This window comes from Salvelinus fontinalis, chromosome 29 (assembly GCF_029448725.1).
Source record: "Salvelinus fontinalis isolate EN_2023a chromosome 29, ASM2944872v1, whole genome shotgun sequence".
Taxonomy (NCBI): Eukaryota; Metazoa; Chordata; class Actinopteri; order Salmoniformes; family Salmonidae; genus Salvelinus; species Salvelinus fontinalis.
This window is the reverse complement of record NC_074693.1, coordinates 24,977,798-25,001,944: the sequence shown is the minus strand read 5'-3', so window position 1 is coordinate 25,001,944 and position 24,147 is coordinate 24,977,798. Positions and strand designations below refer to the sequence as shown.

Here is a 24,147-nt window from a genome sequence, read left to right as displayed (position 1 = left end):
CAGGAGTCAGAACTTTGGAAAGAGAAGAGAGGTGGGCCTCGCTCTAGCTGCGAGGAGAAAGGGCTTTTCCAGCTGAATGAGGCATCCAAACCTGTTATTCCTATCGTCGTATCATTTGTTCTTCCTTCTAGAAACTCTGCTTTCGTCTCCCAATTGCAGGCAATCACAGAAAAGCAATCGCTTCAGTGGCCTGTGTGGGCTGGGTCGGAGGACGTGTCGGTCAGGCGGTAGAGCCGGTGTAAAACAAGGTTCATTATGAAGTGTGAGAGAGATGGTGCCTTCACGGTCCAGCACACACATGTTTGCTCAGAGGTGATTAACTGCCCCCCAAAGAGGAAGCGCTGTAATACTCTGGCTACTGGGTTTTTCTGAAAGGAGGGGGGGGGGGGGGTTGTAGGGTAAGTCGTTCGGCCTTGGGAGTGAGCTGAGGGAGTTTTGAAGAATCCCCAGAACCAAAACAACATTGTCCTTCTTATCCACTTACCAATATGGACACCCCAAGTTCAGAAAGAGATTTGTGGTCCTTGAACAGCAACATTTCAAGACCAATCTCGAAGTCAGTCCGACACCGTCTCTCTGATCTGTCTTATTGTCAGTGTGGAGCTGAGGTGATGAACGGGGGGCTCTTTAATTAAAGATTAAGAGAGGTTAACCCCCAGCTGCTTATGTTTCATTGGGCCCCAAAAATCTGCGTCCTGGTCGCTGGGGGCTTTGCTGAGCCGGGCCCCGGGCCCCACTGAGTGAATCCACACAAAGGCCTCTGGGAATGCTACTGCCGGTGTCCCCAACTGTGTTCCCCAAAACCTTCCCGGGTCCCCTGCCAGTCCTGCACTGCAATCATCCCCACATGTGGTGGCATTCACACTCCACCACCATGGCACACTTCATTAGGGCCTGGCCTTTAACCTGGCCTACCTATAGCTCCAGGTCGGAGGGGAAGCTGGCTTAGTGGAGGTGGTGGGGGTAGAGGGTTAATGAACCACTGGCTGCATCGTGCCACCTAGAGAGAGCTTGACAAGGCGAGCCAGGGCAATACGTCAGGGAAACCGTGCTTGTCCGACTCATCAGCACTTCAACAGTACTCACGTGAACAGGGTGTCTGTAGGGAGACAGAGGAGGCAGAGGTCAAGCCAGTGAAAGGCTGTAAATCACAGAGGGGGCCGATCCAAAGGTCAGCCAGTCATGGCGATTAGGAGGGCTGGGCAACGCAACATGAGAAAGTCGGGGGTGGCACACCACAGCAACAGACCCTCAAAATCTGGGCCATTTTTGGGGAAAATCACTGAAAGGTCTTTCCTCTTAAGAAAAAGCACTTTGTAAATTTGTTGTAAACTCAAATGAGTGCATAATCAAACAAGAGAGCAGTGAGCCGGAGTTTGAGAACAGTTGGTGGGCTCTAGTGTTTCTAATGGAAAGTCAACTGTAGTCTCTAATGTGTGTGTTTTTCATCCATTGTGGCTGCTGTTTCTAAAGTACGGCGATGAATTACCCTATTCCTCTGTGTAATGGGTTGTACTGTAAAGTCTCTTTGGTACCACTATTACATGTGGTGTAATTGTAATGACTCAGTAGCTCCAGGTGTTGTGAAGAAGCCAGCTCCACATCCTTCTCTGCGTTCAACACAGAGCCTAGTAAAACAGTGCTGACCCAGACTGTGCAACACTCACACAATTCCCCACATGTTTTAGTCTGCATTGTCTGTATTATCCCTCACTTCCTGAAAACAAACGAACCCCACCGATTAGCCCAGTGCTCTATTTCTGCCACCATCTCCTCTCTCAGCATTATCTAGCAGTATTCAAGCCTATCCCAAACCAAAAGGGCAGAGTGGGTTACCACTTCAGTGAGCCTGGACCAGTAGAGGTCCCATCCCCTCCCATTCCCATCCACACACTCCAATGAGGAAAAGCCATGCAGATTCTAATCCCTCTGTTCCCCTTTCTTTTCTTCTAAGGGAGATTAAAAATAATAGAGTGCAATTTGGACCAAGGCCAAAGCCAGGCGAGACGTGCAAAGTATTGTTGTATGATTTCCACTTAGAGCTGTGAAAGGAAAGGGCCGCTGTCTTGTTAGCTGGTGTGGCATTGAAGACCTTCACAAGCCAGTTGGTCAACTGGAATCGCAGTGTTCCATTCTTGTGCCATACAAAATGCACATAGAAGATGGTTCACATGGCAACGCTTTCCCCTTAAAGCAAATAATTAATAAATGAATAGTAATACGGTAATAAACTATTCATATTTATCCGGGGTGTTCGTCTCATGTTGCTCAAGAGACCTTGGTTTTCATCTTTCATGTTGTTGGTTAAAAGGAAAGGGGAGTGGCTAAAAGCGACGGCCGTCTCTGTGTGGATCTTTCTAGATATTTTCATATGACCAGAGCTTCTCTTCTTTCTCTGTCCCGTTCACCTCAAAGGGAAAATAAAAAAAAGTTTGTCAGTCCCCTGTTTCTTTTGTTGTGCTCTTTCTTCTCCGTGCTCTCCCTAATCCCAGCCATGCACGAGCGATCAGTTGTGTCCTGTTGTTTCACTGTTCTGCTCGTTTTCAATCAGTAGGGTTCTGCCTTTGTTCCTTTTCTTTGACAAACACAGAAAAGGTAAGGAGAGAGGGACGGGTAATGAAAACTCCTCTGTAGACTCAAGCCTTTGTATTCCTGATCAGCTTCTTTTTTTTATATAGTGACTGTAATTAAGGGGGATTGTTGAGGTGATGTTGCTCTCTGTTGCCTTCCCCTGTTGGGCTTTTGAGAGTTAGAGGGGGGTGAACGCTGGCATCAAAGCATCTTTTCTGGTGTCCAGAGGTCGCAGAACCAACCTGAACCATGGTTTGAAGTATGAATCCATTATAAAGACCAGCAGACTAGACATCCGTGCCCTGTTGAAACCAATACCCCACAGTCCGCAGCCCACTGAAGGCATGGCAGGAAGCTGTACATCAAAACCGCTACCTGAAACACAAACAGGATTATGAAAAGACGACTGTAGGGAGATTTGGGCTCTTTTTTTAAACACCACACAAAATTTTGGCTTTGATCGCTTGACATTGTCGTTGGTGATCTCGCTGACAAACATGATCAACATGCTCTTGACACTTTGGGCAATCTACAAAACATTGCATTTGTTTTGTGCAGAAACAATGTACAGAAAACGAGTGGTCCACCACCTGTTGACAAAGCCCTGTGTCCCTGCAGGCACGTATGAGACATAACAGTAGAGAAAGCCCTGTGTCCCTGCAGGCACTATGAGACATAACAGTAGAGAAAGCCCTGTGTCCCTGCAGGGACGTATGAGACATAACAGTAGAGAAAGCCCTGTGTCCCTGCAGGGACGTATGAGACATAACAGTAGAGAAAGCCCTGTGTCCCTGCAGGCACGTATGAGACATACAGTAGAGAAAGCCCTGTGTCCCTGCAGGCACGTATGAGACATAACAGTAGAGAAAGCCCTGTGTCCCTGCAGGGACGTATGAGACATAACAGTAGAGAAAGCCCTGTGTCCCTGCAGGCACGTATGAGACATAACAGTAGAGAAAGCCCTGTGTCCCTGCAGGGACGTATGAGACATAACAGTAGAGAAAGCCCTGTGTCCCTGCAGGCACGTATGAGACATAACAGTAGAGAAAGCCCTGTGTCCCTGCAGGCACGTATGAGACATAACAGTAGAGAAAGCCCTGTGTCCCTGCAGGGACGTATGAGACATAACAGTAGAGAAAGCCCTGTGTCCCTGCAGGCACGTATGAGACATAACAGTAGAGAAAGCCCTGTGTCCCTGCAGGGACGTATGAGACATAACAGTAGAGAAAGCCCTGGTCCAGGGGTCCATGAGACTTGTTGGTTGGTGAGGTGATAGTTATTAGTGTGATCATGGTCCTGTATATTCGGTCTATCTGGGCTCAATGGGGACAGAGGCTGAGACCCATTCAAAGGGACAGTGTATTGTTACAGGTTGATCTGTAACCTCTGTGGTTGTCGGGCCTAATTCTGGGTGGGGTGACTGGCCCGGCCAATGCTGCACAGGAAATTATGATCACAAATGTCTTCCTGTCGACTCCTGCACTTGGCACTACAAAGTGATCTGGGCCGCCATTACCTGAATGGGGCTGGAATGAGAGCAGACAGCCGCATCATCCCGGCTCTTAGTGCATCAGGGCCGTGCACAAGTGGCCATTGTTGACGCGAAAGACGGGATTAAGGAGGGTCTTCAAGGGAATTGATTTTCATGTGAGAACAATGCGGAGGGCGAGGAGAGCCGGGTCGCGAGTCTGAATCACACGGCTGGAGAGTCGCTTTATGAAAGAGGGCGCGCCACCGCCAGAGCTGAGATTAAAGCAATCAGGTTCTTCAGCTCTCTCTCTCTCTCTCTCTCTGTCTCTCTCTCTCTGTCTGTCTCACTCTCTCTGTCTCTCTCTGTCTCTCTCTCTCTCTCTCTGTCTCTCTCTCTCTGTCTCTCTGTCTCTCTCTCTCTGTCTCTCTCTCTCTCTGTCTCACTCTCTCTCTCTCTCTCTCTGTCTGTCTCTCTCTCTCTCTCTCTCTCTGTCTGTCTCTGTCTCTCTCTCTCTCCCTCATATTACCCTAAAGAATCACAAGGGAGGAAAAAGTGGTGAAGAGGGTGAAGAAATGGTTTACTTTCTGCACCTTTCCTCTTCCTCTTTGCCTCTACAGGAGGGCCGTGGAGTGGGTGGAGGTACGTGAGGGAGTCTGTTTGGAGAAAGAAGAGCAGCAGCAGATTATGCCCCTTCTGTCCAAAGCTACAGCCAAGGCCACAGTCTCATCTGTCTGTGTGTGTATAAAGCAGAGCAGTTGGGGGGGGTGACGGGGGGTGGGGGGGGGGGTATTTCTCTTTCAGGGCCAGTGTTGGGGGGCGAACATGACGTGTCGCTGAGAGGGGATCAGGGGTTACAGATAAAAGGGGCGGTCGCCGCGCCCCTCCGTCTTTGGCCGGCTGTGTGCAGCTGTGGGCACAATTGTGGCCGGCCTAATTTGCATAAGTTTGGCAGAGGACTCCGGGCGGCGGCACAGGACAGGGGGTGTAGCCCCCGTTTAAAATGGAGGCATGTAAACAACCCAGTGTATGCACATTAACACATATACTGTCTGTACTACACAATACACAACACATATACTGTCTGTACTACACAATACACAACACATATACTGTCTGTACTACACAATACACAACACATATACTGTCCGTACTACACAATACACAACACATATACTGTCTGTACTACACAATACACAACACCAGCCACCGAGAGAGGAAAAAAGCCTCTGATATTAGCCTACAATGTTGCTAGAACCACAGAAAGAGGTGAGGAGAAGTGGGTGATAAGGGCATGTCAGCCTGATGCCATAGTGAGGGAGTGTGCGGGGGCTCCTTGGCGGAGTGTCCCATCCTGACTCCAGACAGGTTTATTGGGCTTGATGAGTGCTAAGCTCCTGTGATCTCCCTTTGTGGTTTCATTGGGAAGCGCTGGTGCGCTGAGCTCGGCAGCCCATAGCAGACCCCGGAAGACCCAGCCCCCGCTCCTAGGGCTTGGTCATTAGACAGATTGTGAACAGGCTGCGTGGCGGCCCCAGCCAGGGCTGAAGGACCCACCAGCCACTTCATTAGGGGCTTTCTTCTCCCCACTCCGCTTGCCTGCTTGTGTCTAGAATGCTCAGGTCTATTTAATCACATAATTCTCCTCAAGTGCCCGGAGGAGACTACGGCACATCAAAGGCCCTTTAGACACATGACAACTCACACAGATTCATTTTATTTGTCTTCTAGAATGTGCATTGCTTTTTAATTGAGAGGCCTTTATTTTTTACTTCTCCTTCTGTCTTTTTCCAACTGTCTCTTTGATGTCTTCCTGTTTTTTGGGGGGGACGGCAGCGCATCCCTCTGCTGGTGGGCTTTGAACTGCTCTGGTAGAGGTTAGGGCCCAGAGGTCTGGGGCCGGGACCTCCTAACTTCTCTCTGCGAGAGGGGTGACCTCTAGGACCTGAAGGGGCGGAGAGAGAGTGTCCAAACTCAGCCTCCCTTTGATGTGCCCTCTTTAACTGCTGTTAATTAGCCGGGGTGGCTAAACGTTTAGCTTGAGAGTGAAAGAACTTGGTCTAAGGGGGCATGTGTGTCCAAGACACTGCCTCCTACTTTTTCTAGTTGTGTCCTGACTGAGATCCTTTTGAAACAATGTGGTAATCAGACACAAACTTGTTTGGATCGCGTGGCAGTGGGGTAAGCGCGACAGCCTCTTGACATGAGCTCATGGAGACAAAGCTTTGCGGAGCGGCCGTGTTTACAGAGCGTGGAAGACACAGCAAGTCTTTGAGATTTAACAGAGTCTCCGTTATCAACATCCTGATATCCCACTCTCTGGGTTGTTCCTCGGTTTGCTGCTTTAAATGCATCTAAAGCAAAGGAAAGGTAGCATGAAGCTGCTTATCGGACCAGATGCAGTCGCAGCAGCAAGTCATTTCAAGCTAGTTTATCATATCGCTCCGCAATCTTCCTACCCACTTCGGGAGCCCTTAATATCAATTTTGGAAGATATGGCTTTCATCAAGTATCTAGTGAGTGGTCAGGGTTTCTGGCAGAATCCAATTTCCCCTTCCTCTCCTCTCCCAGCTCAGGTCCCTAGTCAGAGTGGTGGCCTCAGCTGTAACATGCTGGATTCATCACGGCTGGAAAATCAATTCTTTATTTCTGCACTTTGTGGATAATAATTTCCCAGCGTCTCAGTAGGAAAGGGCAAATAAAGCCTGCTTGTTTCATTTTGGAGCAGCAGTAAAATGTCCCCCTGCTGCTGTCCAGACCTCGGCTCCACTCCTGGTCTTAAGTCCATAGGCCCAGAAATAGAGCCCCTGAAATAAGTCAGTAATACTGTATATAGCAAAGACACCGTATGGCAATACGTCCGAATTAAGACCAGTATCACCAGCCATAAACACTTCTTTCCCCACAGTTCCAGCAACACATTTTTTGAATTATATTATACCGCATGTACAGTACATGATCATAAGTCGTTAAGCAACTGGTGACCTATTTCATTTCCCCCATGCTACCAGCACCAGATACTCTTCTAAGCCCGAGGCACACTTCAATCATTTGTCCTAAAACTGTCCTGTTGCTTGGTGCTCGAGGTAGTGGGGGGAGCTAGGCTGGGTGTAGTTGATATGGAAGTAGTATTGATCTACTATTGACTGAACAGCAGCGTGTCCAGACAGTTCTAATCCCACGAGACCTTCTAAACAATCATTCTATCATTTTCCGGTAACCTGATAGGTCTGTGCACCTGCCAAACCTCGGCTGGCACAGCAGAAATCAAACATTTGGAAAACGAGAAAAAAAACAATTGTACCCCAGGACATAGAAATGTAGTTTCTGCCACAACAAACAAAAAAACGTGTTCTGGAGAAAGATCCTTTTGTCTAACAAGCATGAAAGGATTTCAGGAGATTGACTCTGATTTTAAACATCAAGGCTTAACCTATTTCTTTACGAATAAGGAGTTTCAGGGACTGAGTGGCTCTCTCTGTGCACCACTTGATGACCCATTTAAGTTATCTGCTTATCCGTGATAAATACGTGGGGGCGGGTGGAAGCTGTGGTATGATGTCGTTCCGTGTATTATTTATGTGACACATCTGATCAAACTGCCGTTTGCCATGTTCTGTGCTGTACTGTATGTTGCCAGGACTGACTAGATGATCTGCGAGGAAACATCTCCAGAGAGGTAATAAAGAGTTGCAGGAACTCGGTTTCCTGATGCAACTCAATGACATGATAGGCGGTTCTCAACAAAATCCCTCATCTTCGTATGGTCATGGTATACCACAGATAACATTCATTTGAAAGATAATCGGGATGGGCTCCTAACTGGTGACAGAATAAAGTCGATTCATATGGGGCCCTGGGAATGAAGACCATCATTGTCTTGTGAATGGAAATTTTCAATAGACTGTGTGTGACAGATCCATCGATTGGAATCAAATGTAGTAAATATGAGGAACTATTGAGTCAAATAGCTCCTCTTATCCCAAACTATTTGCTCAACACACTAGATCTGTCTCATCTGATGACTGCTGGACTGTGTTGTCCCTCCCTATGTGGTGTGGTGTGTGCAGTGTGATGAGCCGTGTGTGTGTGTGTGTGTGTGTGTGTGTGTGTGTGTGTGTGTGTGTGTGTGTGTGTGTGTGTGTGTGTGTGTGTGTGTGTGTGTGTGTGTGTGTGTGTGTGTGTGTGTGTGTGTGTGTGTGTGTGTGTGTGTGTGTGTGTGTGTGTGCGTGTGTGTGTGTGTGTGTTTGCTTATTTATGTGCTTCTCTGTGTGGATGCTACTGTGTGTTTGGTAGTCAGGCCAGGTTCAGAAGTGCCGAGAGGCTGTTCTCCAGCCTGGCCACCTGCAGCTGTGGGATCGATCGGCTCTCTAGGACCCTCACTTCCCATGCGCCCCTCCTGGCCCCACCCCCACATCAGAATCAATGCCGCGAGGGGGCTCCCTATTTTACATCCTCCTGGTGCTACTGAAGCTCAAGGCCCGACGAATCAGACCCACCGAAGATGTCACACATTAACACAGGTGGGCATACATGCACACCCACAACCTCTAATAGGTAGCTATGAGGTCACAGGTAGAGGTCAACACCCTCTCTGTTCCCCCTCTAGCTGGACCTCTGTGGCCCAGAGGGAGTAGACTCAGCAGAGGACAGTCTCAGACTCAAATCCCTCTCATTTCTTACCTCCCACGACTCTCCTCAGCGCGCACGGCCGGGCTCATCACAGCACATTGCTTCTGATGAGAACAAACCGGTCCTGCAGGAGAGGTGGAGGGAGTTGGAGATCGTGCCAAGCCTTTACAGGGAGCGCAGGGTGAGAGAAGTTGTCTATGTACTATCAAGGACTTCTAACAGAGCCGATCCTGATGAGAGTAAAAACATAAAAGACTCAGCCTTGTGGTTAGGGTGTCCGCCCTACGATTGGAAGGTTGAGACTTTGAAAATGGGACTTGGTGCATCTCTGCTTGGCACTCAGCATTAAGGAGATTGGGGATAAGGCCCTGCGATAGACTAGTGTCCTGTCCAGGGGGTGTACTTGGAAATAAAGATATTACAATTTGCTTACCTAGTTTTCTTACAGATGCAGGATCTAAATTGGATCACCCTGTTGCAGGAGAACATTCGTGCAATGTAGGAAATGTAAAACTTGTAATGCATTTGATGTTTAAAAAGGCTTCTGAAGTTTGTAATTTCCATTTAAAAATGTCAGACTTGATTTTCCCCTACAAAATATGTCCATTAATTATAACCCACATAATAATTCACACATCCTGTTGCTGCAGTATTATTTCCCTGCGGTAGCAAACTGGTTCAAATGAAGATCCTACATCTGTACCCATGCATACATCTATTCAAGTGGAAAAAGAGGCAGTTCGATATAAAGATAGTATTAAAATGTGCTCACTTAGTATGCTTATGTGTTAAGGGTCTAGTGGACATTCCCTTTACCAGCCTAGAAGATCCGTTTTCCCGTCTCTCCCCCCCTCTCTCCCTCTGTGGTCATATATGATGCATGTAGGAAATGATTGTGGGTTTATAAAAGGCTGTTGACTTCAGCAGACATGCAATAAATGAAGCTGTTTGTGTAGGAGGGGGAAAACACAGGCTCTTTAGGAACACTTAGGGCTGATCTCCTGTACAGACTTCACTCTCCCTCACGCTCTCTCTCTCTCCCTCACGCTCTCTCTCTCTCTCTCTCTCTCTCTCTCTCTCTCTCTCTCTCTCTCTCTCTCTCTCTCACACTACTGTGTCACAGGCCACAGCACAATCTCATTCTGTTCTTCTGGTTGGTGGTGGTAACACAGTGGGATATATCCACACAAATTACACACATAAAACTCGCAAAGCCTGGAAAATATGTTAATAGTTTCCGTACCCCCTTACCAGCAACTGCATGTGCCGTGCTGGCGAGGCCCGCCAACATTATTGGTGCAATTAAACGTGAAACACAAGAGAGGAACATGGGGGAGAAGGAGCCCAAAATGGCAATAAACAAGGGAAATGACACTAGACAACTTGTAATTTATGGACGTCGTTTCAAAGGCAAGAGAGACACTGTTCCTACGCTGCCAGAGAGGGGAGAGTGAGGCAGGATCCCGGCATTAAAGGAACTATTCACAGTACGTAAGTGCATCAAAGAACCACAGAGACAAGTAAAGAGAAAACTGTGACTTCAAAATCCAAACGTGATGAGTGATGCACACAGGGAAGGAGGGAGAGAGAGAGAGGGAGAGAGAGAGAGAGGAGAGAGAGGAGAGAGAGAGGAGAGAGAGAGAGAGAGAGAGAGAGAGAGAGAGAGAGAGAGAGAGAGAGAGAGAGAGAGAGAGAGAGAGAGAGAGAGAGAGAGAGAGAGAGAGAGAGGAGAGAGAGAGAGAGAGAGGAGAGAGAGAGAGGAGAGAGAGAGAGAGAGAGAGAGAGAGAGAGAGAGAGAGAGAGAGAGAGAGAGAGAGAGAGAGAGAGAGAGAGAGAGAGAGAGAGAGAGAGAGAGGCCCCTGGATGCAGGCATACTCTCCTCATCTCAAAGAACGCTAAATCACACACCCAGGCTGTCAAGGGAGGAGACGCCATTAAAGTGAATAGAACCTGAGCCTCCAAGCCCCACCCCCCTGAAAAGACACTAACATCATCGTTTACTTCTTTATTTTCTTTCCAAAATGAGTTGTACTCAGTGTTAAACATTCATACAAAACAAAACATATGGGGCTTCGAGGATGGCGTCTCTGAACAAAGAAAAGCAGCAACAAAAACAGTCTGGTTATGAAGTATCTGCACCTGATCATAATGATATCGTATTTAAATACGTTTGCAGTAACACGCTACGAGAAACTAGGTTAGCATGAACGAGCATTTAGAGCATGGTAGCATGCTCTCTGAAGCAGTATTTACAGTTTACTTGGTAACCCATGATTTGTGTAGTTTCATATTATTTTTGTCTATTTCATGGAGCACAAAAATGTCAGGCCCTAAAAGTGGACTATTTCAAACCAATATCCATTTCTGTCAAACAAAAAGAGATAAAAACGATTCAGATTTAGAACGATAGATTCGGGTCCATGATTATAGTATTTCGGTGAAAAGCTATTTGTCTGAACGCTCCCTCTCACCATCATCAATTGGCTACATTGTTACACACAGAGAAAGGAAAATACCCTCCTAAATAGAATTATTTAACAATAAGGAACAGAGTATCTGGCTCATTATGACGCAATGAGACAGTCGGCATCATTGAACAGTTAGGAACAGTGCCTAATTTAGTAAACTACACCTAAAATTATTTTCCTACCTAACATTTTTCCCCATGAAAATTATGTGAGTCATTCAGCTCAATTGAACATTACAACACACCCGAAGGAAGTACTGAAGCTTTTCCAAAATGTTAAATTCTGATGAAATAAAGAGCACTGCGCAATCAAATTAGTAATTCAGAGCGTAGGTATCCAATAATTCACCAATGATGCTTGTCGGATCCTCCCCACGTCTCCAAATGGAACTAATTTACTCAATGAAGGGGAAACACTTCCTCCCAGAGAGGGACAGGAGCTACTAAAACAGTTCTATTAAACTGGAGGCATAAATATCCCAATTCCAGCCCAAAGTATCTTCATTTGGACCCGAATGTGAGATATGCCGTTGCCATAGTGAAATGGCGACGGCTGCAGCCCTCCTCCCAGCCGTATGTGCGTGTGCATGTGCGTGTGTGTGCATTGATGCCTACTTCGTGCTGTGTTCCCCTTTCAGACTCCAGAATAGTGTCTCTACTAATCCGTGAAAGTTGCGGCGCTCTGAACCAGTGGCCAAGCCTTTTCCCACTGAATCGGGGCCCAGGGTCTGCACTCTGCTTCACACTTGATTGGTCCCTCCCGTGGCAGGACTCCCCTCCCTGCTGGGCGTGGGCCCATCCCCCTTGCTGGGCCGCTCAGCGCTACCTAATCGGCTTCTACCCACCGTAATTACAATCATGAGCCTGGGACTCATCATCGCACCGCATCATAGCCCAAGCCTGCCTTTCCCGGTAGCCCAGGCCTCACCAGCACTGCCACCCCCAGCCTAGGCCCCGTGGCCCTAGCCCTGGCCCGAGCCCCAGCCGCCTTCCTCCAGGAGAGCACCTGTTCAGGCCTGTGGGCTTGGCTGAGTTTGGGGATAGCTCCTGGGGAAAGCCATGGAGTAAGAGAGAGGGTGACACCAGCCAGCCAAAACGTTGCTGCTGCTCTGCTGCTGTCCTCCCGCCCCCCATCCTGGACTGATGTGTATATTTGGGGTGAATTGGGATTCAACACTGAGGAGCTCTCAGAGGTACATCCATGTACCTATAGAGCTGCAGTTAAAGCCACCATGTGGAGTCCTTTGAAATATCTGACCAGCCTAAAGACTACTCTCACAATGGGACCAGTCAGTCGTGGTGGGAATGGTCAGTCCGTGTGGGCTCTAGGTGGGACACAATCACAACGTACAAAAAGAAACTCCACTTCCTCTGCTCATCCATGTGTAGTATGAGAAAAGTAGGACAAAAAGCACGTCTAACTCGTCCTCTATCAAGTGAGGATTTGCGCAGCGTCACTGAAGTCCTTGGTTTATGTCCTATTGCAGCATTACGGTGAGCAGCAGAGCATATTGGACGGGGCCAGGTGAAACCCACTGTCCTGGCAGAGAATCCAAAGTCTGTCAGAGTGGGGAAACATGTCAAAGTTCACAAAGTGTGCTGGCACAAACAGTAGCCCAGAGTGTTTATCAGACGGATACCCAGCACTCGTTAGCTTATTACTCTCATATTAGGGACATTTTCCCTTGCATGGGTTGGCATAGTCCTGCTAGCCTCTCTTCACGCGGCCCAGGCTCTGTCAGAGCAGATCAAAAGACATTTCCTCACATCTCCAGACGCCGGGGAAAAGAGAAGAAAAGAGAGAAGAAAAGAGAGAAGAAAAGAGCCAGAAGGGGGCATACTGCTCTCTCTTGACTCTGGTCTTTTGGTGAATAAGGACTTTCACAGTACCCCTTCTTTCTTCTCATACTTCAGTAAAAAAAAAAAACGGGGGGAAAAAGTTGCTGGTATTTCCAATCACATTTGGCCAAATTATATTCCAAAATGTTCTATATCAAAAACAATTATCATCAGATAAACTTAGACTTGTCCAATGTGGAATTTAGAGCATTTTTCGGAGAGAAAAAAGAGGTCTCCACAAATCTGACTGGATTCCAGGCAGCCGAGACCCCCTCGAAGTGGGAATGAAAAGTGTAACCTCAGCCTCCCAGCTGTACGTCTCAATTCATAATCCTTCCCCAAAAACCTCACCAGAGAGCCGCCCCGGCCGTCACTCCCATGGCGTTCTCTGCCGGTGCCTGCTCAGATTTATGGGGCAGTCCGGTGTCAGACTCTCGACCTGAAAGGGATTTGGGCTTTCTTAGTGGTTAGGGAGGTGGTCAGGGGAGCAATGGTGGATTCTCTCTAAGCACCTAGTACCCAGTACTGGGCCTCTAGTCTGGCACACCCACCTTATCCTGGTCTCATACACCTCGGACACTCTGGACATTACCGACAACGGCCCGGTCTGGCGCCGACAGTCGCAGTGTGGATGGCAGCAGCACCAAGGTGAGGGACTATTTCTGGGTGTGTGTTTATGCAGGTGGACAGTGTCCCTATGAGGACTTGTTGTATTCTGACTAGGGCCATAGGACTGGACTGGGCTAGGCTGCTATGGACAGAGGTAGGGCCGCAACATCCATATTACTTAATGACAACCTAGCTTCATTGAATGGTTCAGATGGCTAAATGGGTGTGAAGATGTCAGCTGCCGGTTGGCTGTCCTGCTTGCACTGTCCTGATTGCACAATACATTGACAGCTAGCATGTTCATTATCAAGGCAGACATATTTAATCATGAATGTGTTCTGTATATTTACCTACTTTATCAAGAGGCAGAATTCTACTTCAGAGTTGACTTTACAAAATAGACACGAAATAGATAACAGATATGATCTTATGATACCTCGGTCCAACTGTTACCATGGAAAAAAAGTGTATTAAAAATGTATTGATTTCCAACTAAATATTCTGGGGATGTTGAAAAAGAGGAGCTAATTGGAAGACCTATAACTAATTGATAATGTATATGTAAATCATGCATTTTCAAAGGGCTGGGAGCCTTTAATTTACCAAAAAATTATGTTAATTCAAACACATCTGTCCATAGCTACAGTATCTCTGTTTGGAGTAGCTGACTGAGGAAAAACTATTTGGGTACTTCACCACCAACTGTCCTACTTACCTAGAAAACCTGACAGAGGAACTACCGTAGTCACTTCTGGAAAATGAGCTGCTAGGGAAGGGCTTCGGTCCAGTCTTTCACAGCTCAGTTGATCTCCATTGAAGTAAACAAACCCAAGGTCACCTCTGGACAGCTTGGTCTATACATCCCGTGGTTTGGTGTGTATGTTGTCGGGGTGGGGAGGTGGGGGCAGTGGGTGGTAGAGTCAGACTCCGGACGAGATCATCCCGTGTGTGTGTGTGTGTGTGTGTGTGTGTGTGACATGTGGCAGACTATTACTCAATACCGTCTGGAACATTCTAAGCAGGAAATGGAAACGTTGCAGGGAGGCACGTACGCCATTGTGCACATTACTTTACATACGCTACCCACTCCTCATACCGTACATTGGGGGGAAAGCCTAAAAAACATGCTATACTAGAAATACTTCATCTGTATTTACAGCAAATACATACATGATCATTATTTAAAGTGAGAGAGGGAGGACCATATACAGCCGAACGTATACAGTTGAATTTTTTACAAAATGGCTGCCATGGTGGTAAGCAGCTAAAAGAGCACGAAGAAGATGGAGCGGAAATATGCTGAATGTTGTTTTCCCATTCTCTGTGGAATAGTAGACTGTTAGGGATTCCAAGTCTGAGAAGGCATTCAATTGTAGATACTTGGATCCTATGTTTTCCACAATTGTTTTACCAAAAGCTGAGCCCGTAAAGTATGTTTGTTTTTTCCCATATTCCCCACCCACAGTTTAGGTAACTTGCTCAGTTAGTCCTCACTAAAACCATTTGCTGACGTACCAACCTTCTTCACAAGCAACAATCTCCATGAGGGTATCTCTTTGCGACAGTGATACTTCTGTTGTTAAGGGCAGACTGAACATTTCCGGCATCCCATTTCAGTTGATTGCGATATCAAACAATATTTTTATATTCACACTTACGTCTTAAAATGAATCATAATTTCAACATTTCATGATAAATGTGGAAGGTGTAAAAGCCTGCGAGAGGTTGACTGGAATACATCTTCAGCAAATGCTAATATGAATACTGATATCTCTAAGTCAGTTGCCAATGTATGCTAGCAAGAATATGTAGCATAGCATCTTTACTTGGGCAACAGGAATATGGAGGTTCTATACCACTCTGCCAAAAAGTCTCTCCTTTTATTAAATCCTATTTATTTGTAAAATATGACAGCTTCATATGAAAGTCTATTTGAGCCTTTGCACTTGAAAGCTTTCATAGTATGAAACAAGAAAAGCTTTCCAAATGCTTTACCCTTTTTTCTCCCCACGAGATGGGTTAACTTTGGGAAATCATGTGAGAGACGTTTTTCTTTGCAATTGAGAATGAAAAGAATAAGTTAGCAAACTTTCTCTCCCACCAGCTTCAAACCAACTCCTTTTAGATTCAGAGAGGCTATAGCTACTAAGGAGAGGGAAACTCACAATAGTGAGGATTTGTGGTTTCCTCTATGGTGTGCACCCGGTACAGTAGGCTATGAAGAGTATTAAGAAAACATGTGAATGGCATAAAATATAATACTGAAAGAGAAGGCAACATTCATCATCCTAGCCGCCAAAAACTGGATGCTAAGTGCTAGGTTTTATAGGATATTAATGTTGTGTGTATCGCCATGTTCGAGTATAAAACTAAACACAAACAACACCTCCTTTTCCTGACAATATTATATTCCAATATACAATATTGTTCCGGTATCATTGGAATAGCACAGGCCTATATAAATCCCTTTGTACTGTTTAGTACGTTAAGTGTCTGGTTGAACTTAAGGGTGAGCACTATTAAAAATTGAAACAGAGAATGACAAAAGATTGAAAAAGAAATGAAGATGTGTCATTGTTATTTGGAGGCGTTGTGATGGGGGGGCCTGATGACAGAGTTTTATGTCGCTCTACAGATGAACACATGAAAGACAGATGGTATGCTTTCATTTCACAAAACTCTGGGATGCTTCACATTTCAAATCTCACAGAGAGAAACATCTGACTTGGCTGACAGTTTTGATCAAGTCTCTGTCTTAGTTGATTCTCACATATCATTAAATATTATTAGATGATGACTCAAGAGTCATCCATTCATAACCGTTCCCTTGAAGAAATAACGCGCCTCACTGGAAATAAAAGAAACTTCTCCCAATTAGATCCCAACTTGAAACAGCTAATGAATTTCTCAATCTTTTGATACCACGCTTAAACATTTACAAACTGAAAACAATGGAAACAATTCAAAGAAAACTCACAGATGCCAATATAAAACGCTGACAAACAAACGCAATTTCTGTAATAATTGCTTATATTGTAGTTTCAGTCTTTCAGAAACAAATTGTCTGACATGGGCTATAAAACTTTCAAACAATGCCAGGTGGCGTTGGTCTTTGCATCTGCATGTATTGTGCTACGTGGAGAAAGCTCTCAGCAACCAGAATCTATGCACGTTAAGAATAACAAACGTTTTCTAATAGTGACCAATGCTCACAGTAATAGGCCTATTTCATAGGATGTCTTTACTGTAGGCTTACTTTTCGACAATGTACAATAGGCAAGTGTTTCACTGCACCTGCCTAACTGCCATGTAAATACATAGGTATTACAGATGCTCTTCTACAGTGGAACCAGCTTTACTATCACAAAACATGTTCATTAGGGGCCATTTTGTTTCATTCAATCCTTTAAAAAACATATTTGCGTGTACCTTAACCGAAGGCTAATGAGTTGCCTAGAAGCAAAGAAGTTGCAAAGTGTGTCTGTCTGTGTGTTGGTTGTCTCCTGAAAACTCATTAGGGCTCTCTTTGACAGCAAGGTCACAGGAGTTTATCTGTGTGCTGGTTGTCTCCTGAAAACTCATTCGGGCTCTCTTTGACAGCAAGGTCACAGGAGTTTATCTGTGTGTTGGTTGTCTCCTGAAAACTCATTCGGGCTCTCTTTGACAGCAAGGTCACAGGAGTTTATCTGTGTGCCGGTTAGGGATCTTTCTGTTCTGTTTCTTCAGCTTCTAGCATTTTGTGCAATAATTAGTTTAAACGCAGGCTCATTGCGCGCACTAATTCAATTCATACTGGGGACCTTTTACAGATTGTTAGAGTGGCGAGCAACGGCTGTGTGTTTTTCTCTTTTCAACCCTGAGCAGCAGCCACGATAGTGACCATTGACGCTATTGTGTCTGCTGGGGAAGTGTCCAGGTGTACAACATGTTTATACATTCTTCAGAAGTTATCTAAACATACGTAACATTGTTAATTTCAAGGATAGTATTATCAAATTGATTTCAGATAAATAAATATATATATACATTTACTCCAAACTGGTGTATGCATGCTATCATATGCATGTGTATCATACATACCCATTGTATTAGTATTCATGTAAGTCATTCAATTAATCTTGATAGAAAAAAAGTATAAAGTACAATGAAGTATAAATGAATGTAAGAAATATTTGTGGGGGACGCAGTGATGCGTTTAATTTTGTTATGCGGCTTCAATATTACTTTAATGCGTTTTGGTGAATTTGATAATTATAGACTAATGATCTCAATTAGTTATGCATTTTCCTGAGTGTATTCTTACTGTACTAACTGTGAAGAGGTCGTATCATATGTATGTACTCTGTATACAGTTCAACATTCTCAGCAGAGACTTCGACCCACTTGAAGACGATATGCTTTTTTATTTTATAATCATTTGAGTTGAGACAAGGAAATTATTTTTCTTAGCCAGATTTTTCTTAGTAAGATAAAATAAGTTCAGTGCATATATATTTAAAGCTCCTTGGTAATTATTTGTGTGAGATTGTTTGTTATTTGTGTGGGATTCAATTTGTGAAAATAGTACCTCTTGATTTGTGATCTGATAACATTCCACAATGAGGTGAATCAAATAGAGACTAAATGCATTTAATCATCAAAAATAAAATATACCTGTTTAGACAATTAGTATATCAATGATAAAACATCAATACAACAATCAATGGAAATCATATGTCATGTGATACACACCAAAAACAACATATTTACAAATATTTATTTTTGTTGCTCTGTAAAATCCAAGTCATGTATAAACATAAAAGGCAACAATGTGGTCGCAGGAAGTAATCAAATATGGTATGTTTCACAAATCAAACTTAAAGCAACCATTTTCAGAATGTTTCTTATGCTATACAATGTAATTTCCAGTAAAAATAATTCAAGGTATGCTTCAAAACCCAACATCTCTGATGAATTAGCAGGAGCGGCAATAAAATGAAATAAAAAAATGTTTCAATAAGGTATTTTGCAGTTACTACGTATTCAATTTGGTTTTAAATGTGCACCAGTGCACAATGGGTTTAACATTTGATATACCCAGCGAAAAGATGATCGACAGCTATTTGCCTGTTTAAGCCAATCGACATATTAATAACTGTATTAAGTGTATACTTACTGAGGTCATTTTCTCTGTGTCATAGTACGCCTCAATGTAACACAGAAGGAGAAACATGGAGCTAAAATGGTGGCGGGAACAGAAGGACACCTCTGTCGGACTGTCCTGTACAATACAGTTAATATGGCCTGATTCAAACTCAAATATTTTACGTTCCTCTAATTAACTGAGCATAGGCGTTGTGGGAGGGGCATGACGTATTGGTAGTTATAATTTTGATAACGCACGGCACGCACTGGCGTCTTCCCATTCTGTTGTTTGTGTGTTTTTCTACCACAGTAAACGTATAGTTGAAAACGGCGCCTGTGTGTTCCCTGTTCAGCCATTTTAACCCCATTAGCATATGGCCCGACAGTAGCCGTCACTATACTTCAGGATTTGTTTTAGTATCTGTTTCAAGTCATTCTGTATATTTGTCAGGGCCACACGTGACTGGTGACCTGATTACATGGTTCCACTTCCACACCTCAGCAGAGAATGGGAAGGGGCAGGTACAGCTGACAAAGACAGGCTATTCAATAACCTTGAAGTACTGTAAGGGCTATGTTTCAACGAACACGGAACTGTTTGGATCAATATAAACCGTCTTAACACCTGTGCTACAGGGTTAATAGCGCCATCGATTGTGTGAAGCGGGGAGTAGCGATGACGGCAGGTGACGTCAGACCGAGTATAGAGGGAAGACACAGGGAGTGCGTGGTATTGCCAATCTTCGTTATAGGATGACAAAAGAAGGGTTACATAACGTCACGATTTTCGACTGCCATTTTAATTTGCCCATGTCCCCGAGCAGGGGCCTGTAATCTTCCTTTCAAAAAAAAAAACAGGTTGCCATTATATAACCAGGAAGTGGCCTGCCAACGGCCTGCAGCTTGTTTATGGTGACATCTCGTTGCCGGGGTGACGGGGTCCTGCCAGTGTGCCGTCTTTATTAGTCTTTACGCACGGCTGGCATGGGCACCGCCCGGCAGCGGTTGCCCCAGTAGTCTCCCTACCCACTCTCCTGTGCCCCTTCTCAGACCCAGCTCTGGGGTTCACGTTGACAGACAGCTCGGGGCAGACACAGCCTGACCCGGAGAACGAGGAACACAAACTCAGCGCTCTGAAGGACCCTATTCTGGTCAGGCATTCAGTCGGCCCACTATCACAACTATACTCCTCTCATAACTAATTCATGATTGCAGAGTGCTCTATTCTGCCCTGAAATCATGTAAAATCATGCTCACTTACTAAAATGTCAGCCTTGATCAGTCTTGGATAATGGAAGTGTGTGCATTCTAACTCGTACCTTGCACTCATTTTACTGCTGAGTCTTGAAAAGGGGTAGGACATTTTTTTTTTAAAGCTATTTTGGCTGACACTGACCAACCATCTCAACTGTACTTTCAAAAGACGGCCTTGAGAAGACTGTGCTATGGGAAGACCATAGCACAGCCTATTTCGCTAAGTAAGAAAACCCCAAATATTTCAAATCTGAAACATGAAGACAGACTATTGTGATTACCTTTTAATCTGATGGCTGGATTCCTATTTCCAGGCGGGAAAGTCTCCTCCCGAGGAGCAGCAGGAGGCGCTGTAAAGCAGTTAGCCTTTTCATAACGCAACACGAGCAAAAACAAACATGGCTGATGGGTGTGGGAGTGTGGGGGGTGTGAGGGGGATGGTTAGATATGGTTGTGCAAGTTAATGCAGCATTACTATTGGATGAGCTTTTGGAAGCCTGTAGCATCTATATGAAAGAGATACTCCATCTTACCCACAGGCAGGCGCAACAACCGCTTTCACCTTCACCCACCATCCCAAAGTCATAGCCAGAATGCTGTACGAAAGTCTGGGCGTGTGTTTGGAAGCTACGTAGCTCAGACAGGAAGCACTCTGCTATTCAGGTTGTGCAACACAAGACGAAGCAACATGTGATAACCAAGGTGTTGTTATGCTAGTTAAAACACACCAGGCATGACTAGTTACATCTCTTTTCAGTAGAATTCATTCAGAATGCTGCAACCAACCACACATCCAGTTTGCAATGCAAATGTTGAGGCTGCTTCCCTAACGTCATTGTAATCCTTGGATTGCGTTTATGTATTTTATGTTTGTTTTGATATTTCCACGAGGAACTATCTGTGCAGAGAGTCTCCTGAGCAGAATCTGGTATGCTGTTTCAGGTCATTTCAATTCTAACGGGTTTTTTTCCCTCTATATTTGTACTAAGAACTCTGGGTATTCAGCGCCCGAGGGTTTGACGGTAGAAACACACGAGGTTTTGAAGCTTGTTTGGTTAAAGTGAAGCCGAGGTCAGGCTTAGGGGGATATAATAACTTGAGGCAAAGTGGAGTGACCGATTTTACCTTAATCCGCATGTGGAGCGAGAGCGTGAGTCACAACTGTGAACACACATAACGTTATTAAAACTCAATCTGTCGACAGGGCCAGAGACGTTTACTTCCTGAACATGTTCACACACCCACAGACACACTCACCTCGCTTTTGATCATTACTTCAAATCACAAAATGAATTTAAAATATATATATTTTCAAGTTAACAAGATTGTCAAAAAGGTTAGGTGCTGCAGAAATATTATAATTGGTGTCAAACATAATTATACTAACAAAAAATATACATTTCAAGGATTTTACTGAGTTACAGGTCCCATGTGGTTCAGTTGGTAGAGCATGGCACTTGCAACGCCAGGGTTGTGGGTTAGATTCCCACAGGGGACCAGTACAAACTAATATAAAAATGTATGCACTCTGGATAAGACTGTCTACGTAATTGTAAAATAATCACATCCAGGCCCAGCCAATCAGAATGAGTTTTTCCTGACAAAAAGGTTTTATTACAGACAGAAACACTCCTCAGTTTTGTCAGCTGTCCGAGTGGCTGGTCTCAGACGATCCCGCAGATGAAGAAGCCAGGTGTGGAGATCCTGGGCTGGCATGGTTACACGTGGTCTGCAGTTGTGAGGCCGGTTGGACATACTGCCAAATTCTCTAAAACAGCGTTGGAGGCGGCTTATGATAGAGAAATAAAAATGAAATTCTCTGGCAACAGCTATGGTGGACATTCCTGCAGTCAGCATGCCAATTGCACAATGCCTCCAAACTTGAGACATCTGTGGCATTGTTTTGTGTGACAAAACTGCACATTTTAGAGTGGCCTTTTATTGTCCCCAGCACAAGGTGCACCTGTGTAATGATCATGCTGTTTAATCAGCTTCTCGATATGCCACACCAGTCAGGTGGAAGGATTATCTTTGCAAAGGAGAAATACTCACTAACAGGGATGTAAATACATTTGTGCACAAAATTTGAGAGGCATAAGCTTGTGTGCGTGCGTATGGAACATTTTGAGAAATCTTTTATTTCAGCTCATGAAACATGAGGCCAACACTTTACATGTTGTGTTTTTATTTTTGTTCAGTATAATTAGACACTGAATAACCATGTGAATAACAGTATTCCAATTCATAATGATAACTTTACTTACAATATTTTCCCGATTACTGTATCCTTCGAGGCATCCCTTTTCCTTAAATTGTATGGCTCAGTTTACCAAACAGACTGGGAATATTGATCATTTGACAGCTCATTTCATACTACCCAACACCAGCAGGCTTGTCACTTTCCCACTTTCACCCAGTTATACAGATGACGGTGGCAGACAGAACACATGCCATGTTGATGCCCCGATGGTGCCCAGGTGATGCCCCGATGGTGCCCAGGTGGTGCCCAGGTGGTGCCCAGGTGATGCCCCGATGGTGCCCAGGTGGTGCCCAGGTGGTGCCCAGGTGATGCCCCGATGGTGCCCAGGTGGTGCCCAGGTGGTGCCCAGGTGGTGCCCAGGTGGTGCCCAGGTGATGCCCCGATGGTGCCCAGGTGGTGCCCCGATGGTGCCCAGGTGGTGCCCAGGTGGTGCCCAGGTGGTGCCCCGATGGTGCCCAGGTGGTGCCCCGATGGTGCCCAGGTGGTGCCCAGGTGGTCAAAGCCAGACCTCACAGAGACAAGCAAAACAAGAGCAGAACCATCCTTCAGAACCATCCTTCATTACATGAGCAGAGTATATGATTTGCATAGTGTGTACGTATAATTTAAAAGGAAAATAACAACGTGAGTTACTGTGTAATAAACTGTCAATGTACGTGTTTCCGCAGTCTCCGGTTGTAACTTCGCCTTGTTTGACGAGGCAACTCATTTAGTTCATTTGAAATTGGTGTCATCAAATTATTTTGGCAGAGGATAATGAAGACCCATCGGACATAATTATATATTTTTTAATTGGTCTGTGTTTATTAATTTACCAATTCGAAAAATACCGGGGTAGATTTTTTTACCTTAAAATATCAGAAGTGCGTTTGATGTGTTTTATATAACCCAGTGTCCTTGTTTTGGTAAAAGTGTCTCAATTACCGAAGCAGAAATGATCTGTGTTGTCATGTTAACATCAGTTAACCTCTCTTTTCATTTAGCTGTGTTACGGCATTGATTATGAACTGAGATAGATCACAGCACCACAAGCATGAGTAATGAAAAAAATAACTCCATTCTTATTGGTTTGTCTTTTCAAGGTCAAAGGACACTCTTGAATGAGGTATTACTTGTTCATTGAAGCAGTAGTGGATGATAGCATCGTGGTCACCGAGGCTCACTCAGGACTAGCTATATCCTTTGGCACTGTGGCTCGGCGGTGCTGAGCGAAGAAGTATTTTGTGACTTCAGGGCACATTAAGAACCAAATCAACATGGCTGCTGGGCCTGAAATGTGTGAGAAAGGGAGGGATCACCTAAATGAAATTGGCAAAGCAGGTGTGCAGCACAAGGCAGTGGGCTCCTCTATAAAGACATCTGCTGATTACACGGTGTGGGGAGGCCTGGTAGAAAGGAGAGGAGGCTGGCAGTGAATCGTGTAAAGAGATTGAGACCACACGACAGCCAGCTGAAAGAGTACAGCACACGATCCCACACAGCCAGGCGCTCGGAGCATGAAGCCATAAAGACGTGAAGAGGAAAGTTTCCTTCACTCTATTTTACTCAAGAGAAACTGGCTGCCCAGGGTGGCAGAATACTATTAGGGCCTGAAACCCATTCAAGTGTTTTCTACCATTTTGGTTTAGGTCTTCTAGCACGCGGCAGGCACACAAGAACATCCACCACACCACATAGGTTGGATTGAATTATCCTCGTTGTCATTTTCTTTTCTACTCTGGTGAAAAGGAACGGTTTGTGTGTGTACCTACAGTAGGAACCATGTTGTGTGATCCCCTCCCAAGATGGAGGTATCTTGGTGAATGTCAGTCTTGCATCTGAATGACATGTGGATAGATGGACAGTCCTGCCTGCGTGTCTCTGCCTGTGGGGGTTTGATTTGGTTGCCGTGCGGCTGGTGAAGGCGGAGGCCTGATTCCGGTG

The 24,147-nt window shown here is 45.1% G+C and overlaps 1 long non-coding RNA gene across 2 annotated transcripts in view; it reads left to right on the top strand.

Moving 5' to 3' along the window:
* The first annotated feature begins 13,297 nt into the window (after positions 1-13,297).
* The window catches only part of LOC129827686 (uncharacterized), a 37,942-nt gene continuing 27,092 nt past the window's right edge, over positions 13,298-24,147 (top strand). The window contains exon 1 of one of the 2 annotated variants that reach the window (XR_008755202.1): positions 13,298-13,625. This is a non-coding gene — a long non-coding RNA (uncharacterized LOC129827686). The remainder of the gene's footprint in view (positions 13,626-24,147) is intronic. The other variant, XR_008755201.1, reaches the window with a different exon arrangement.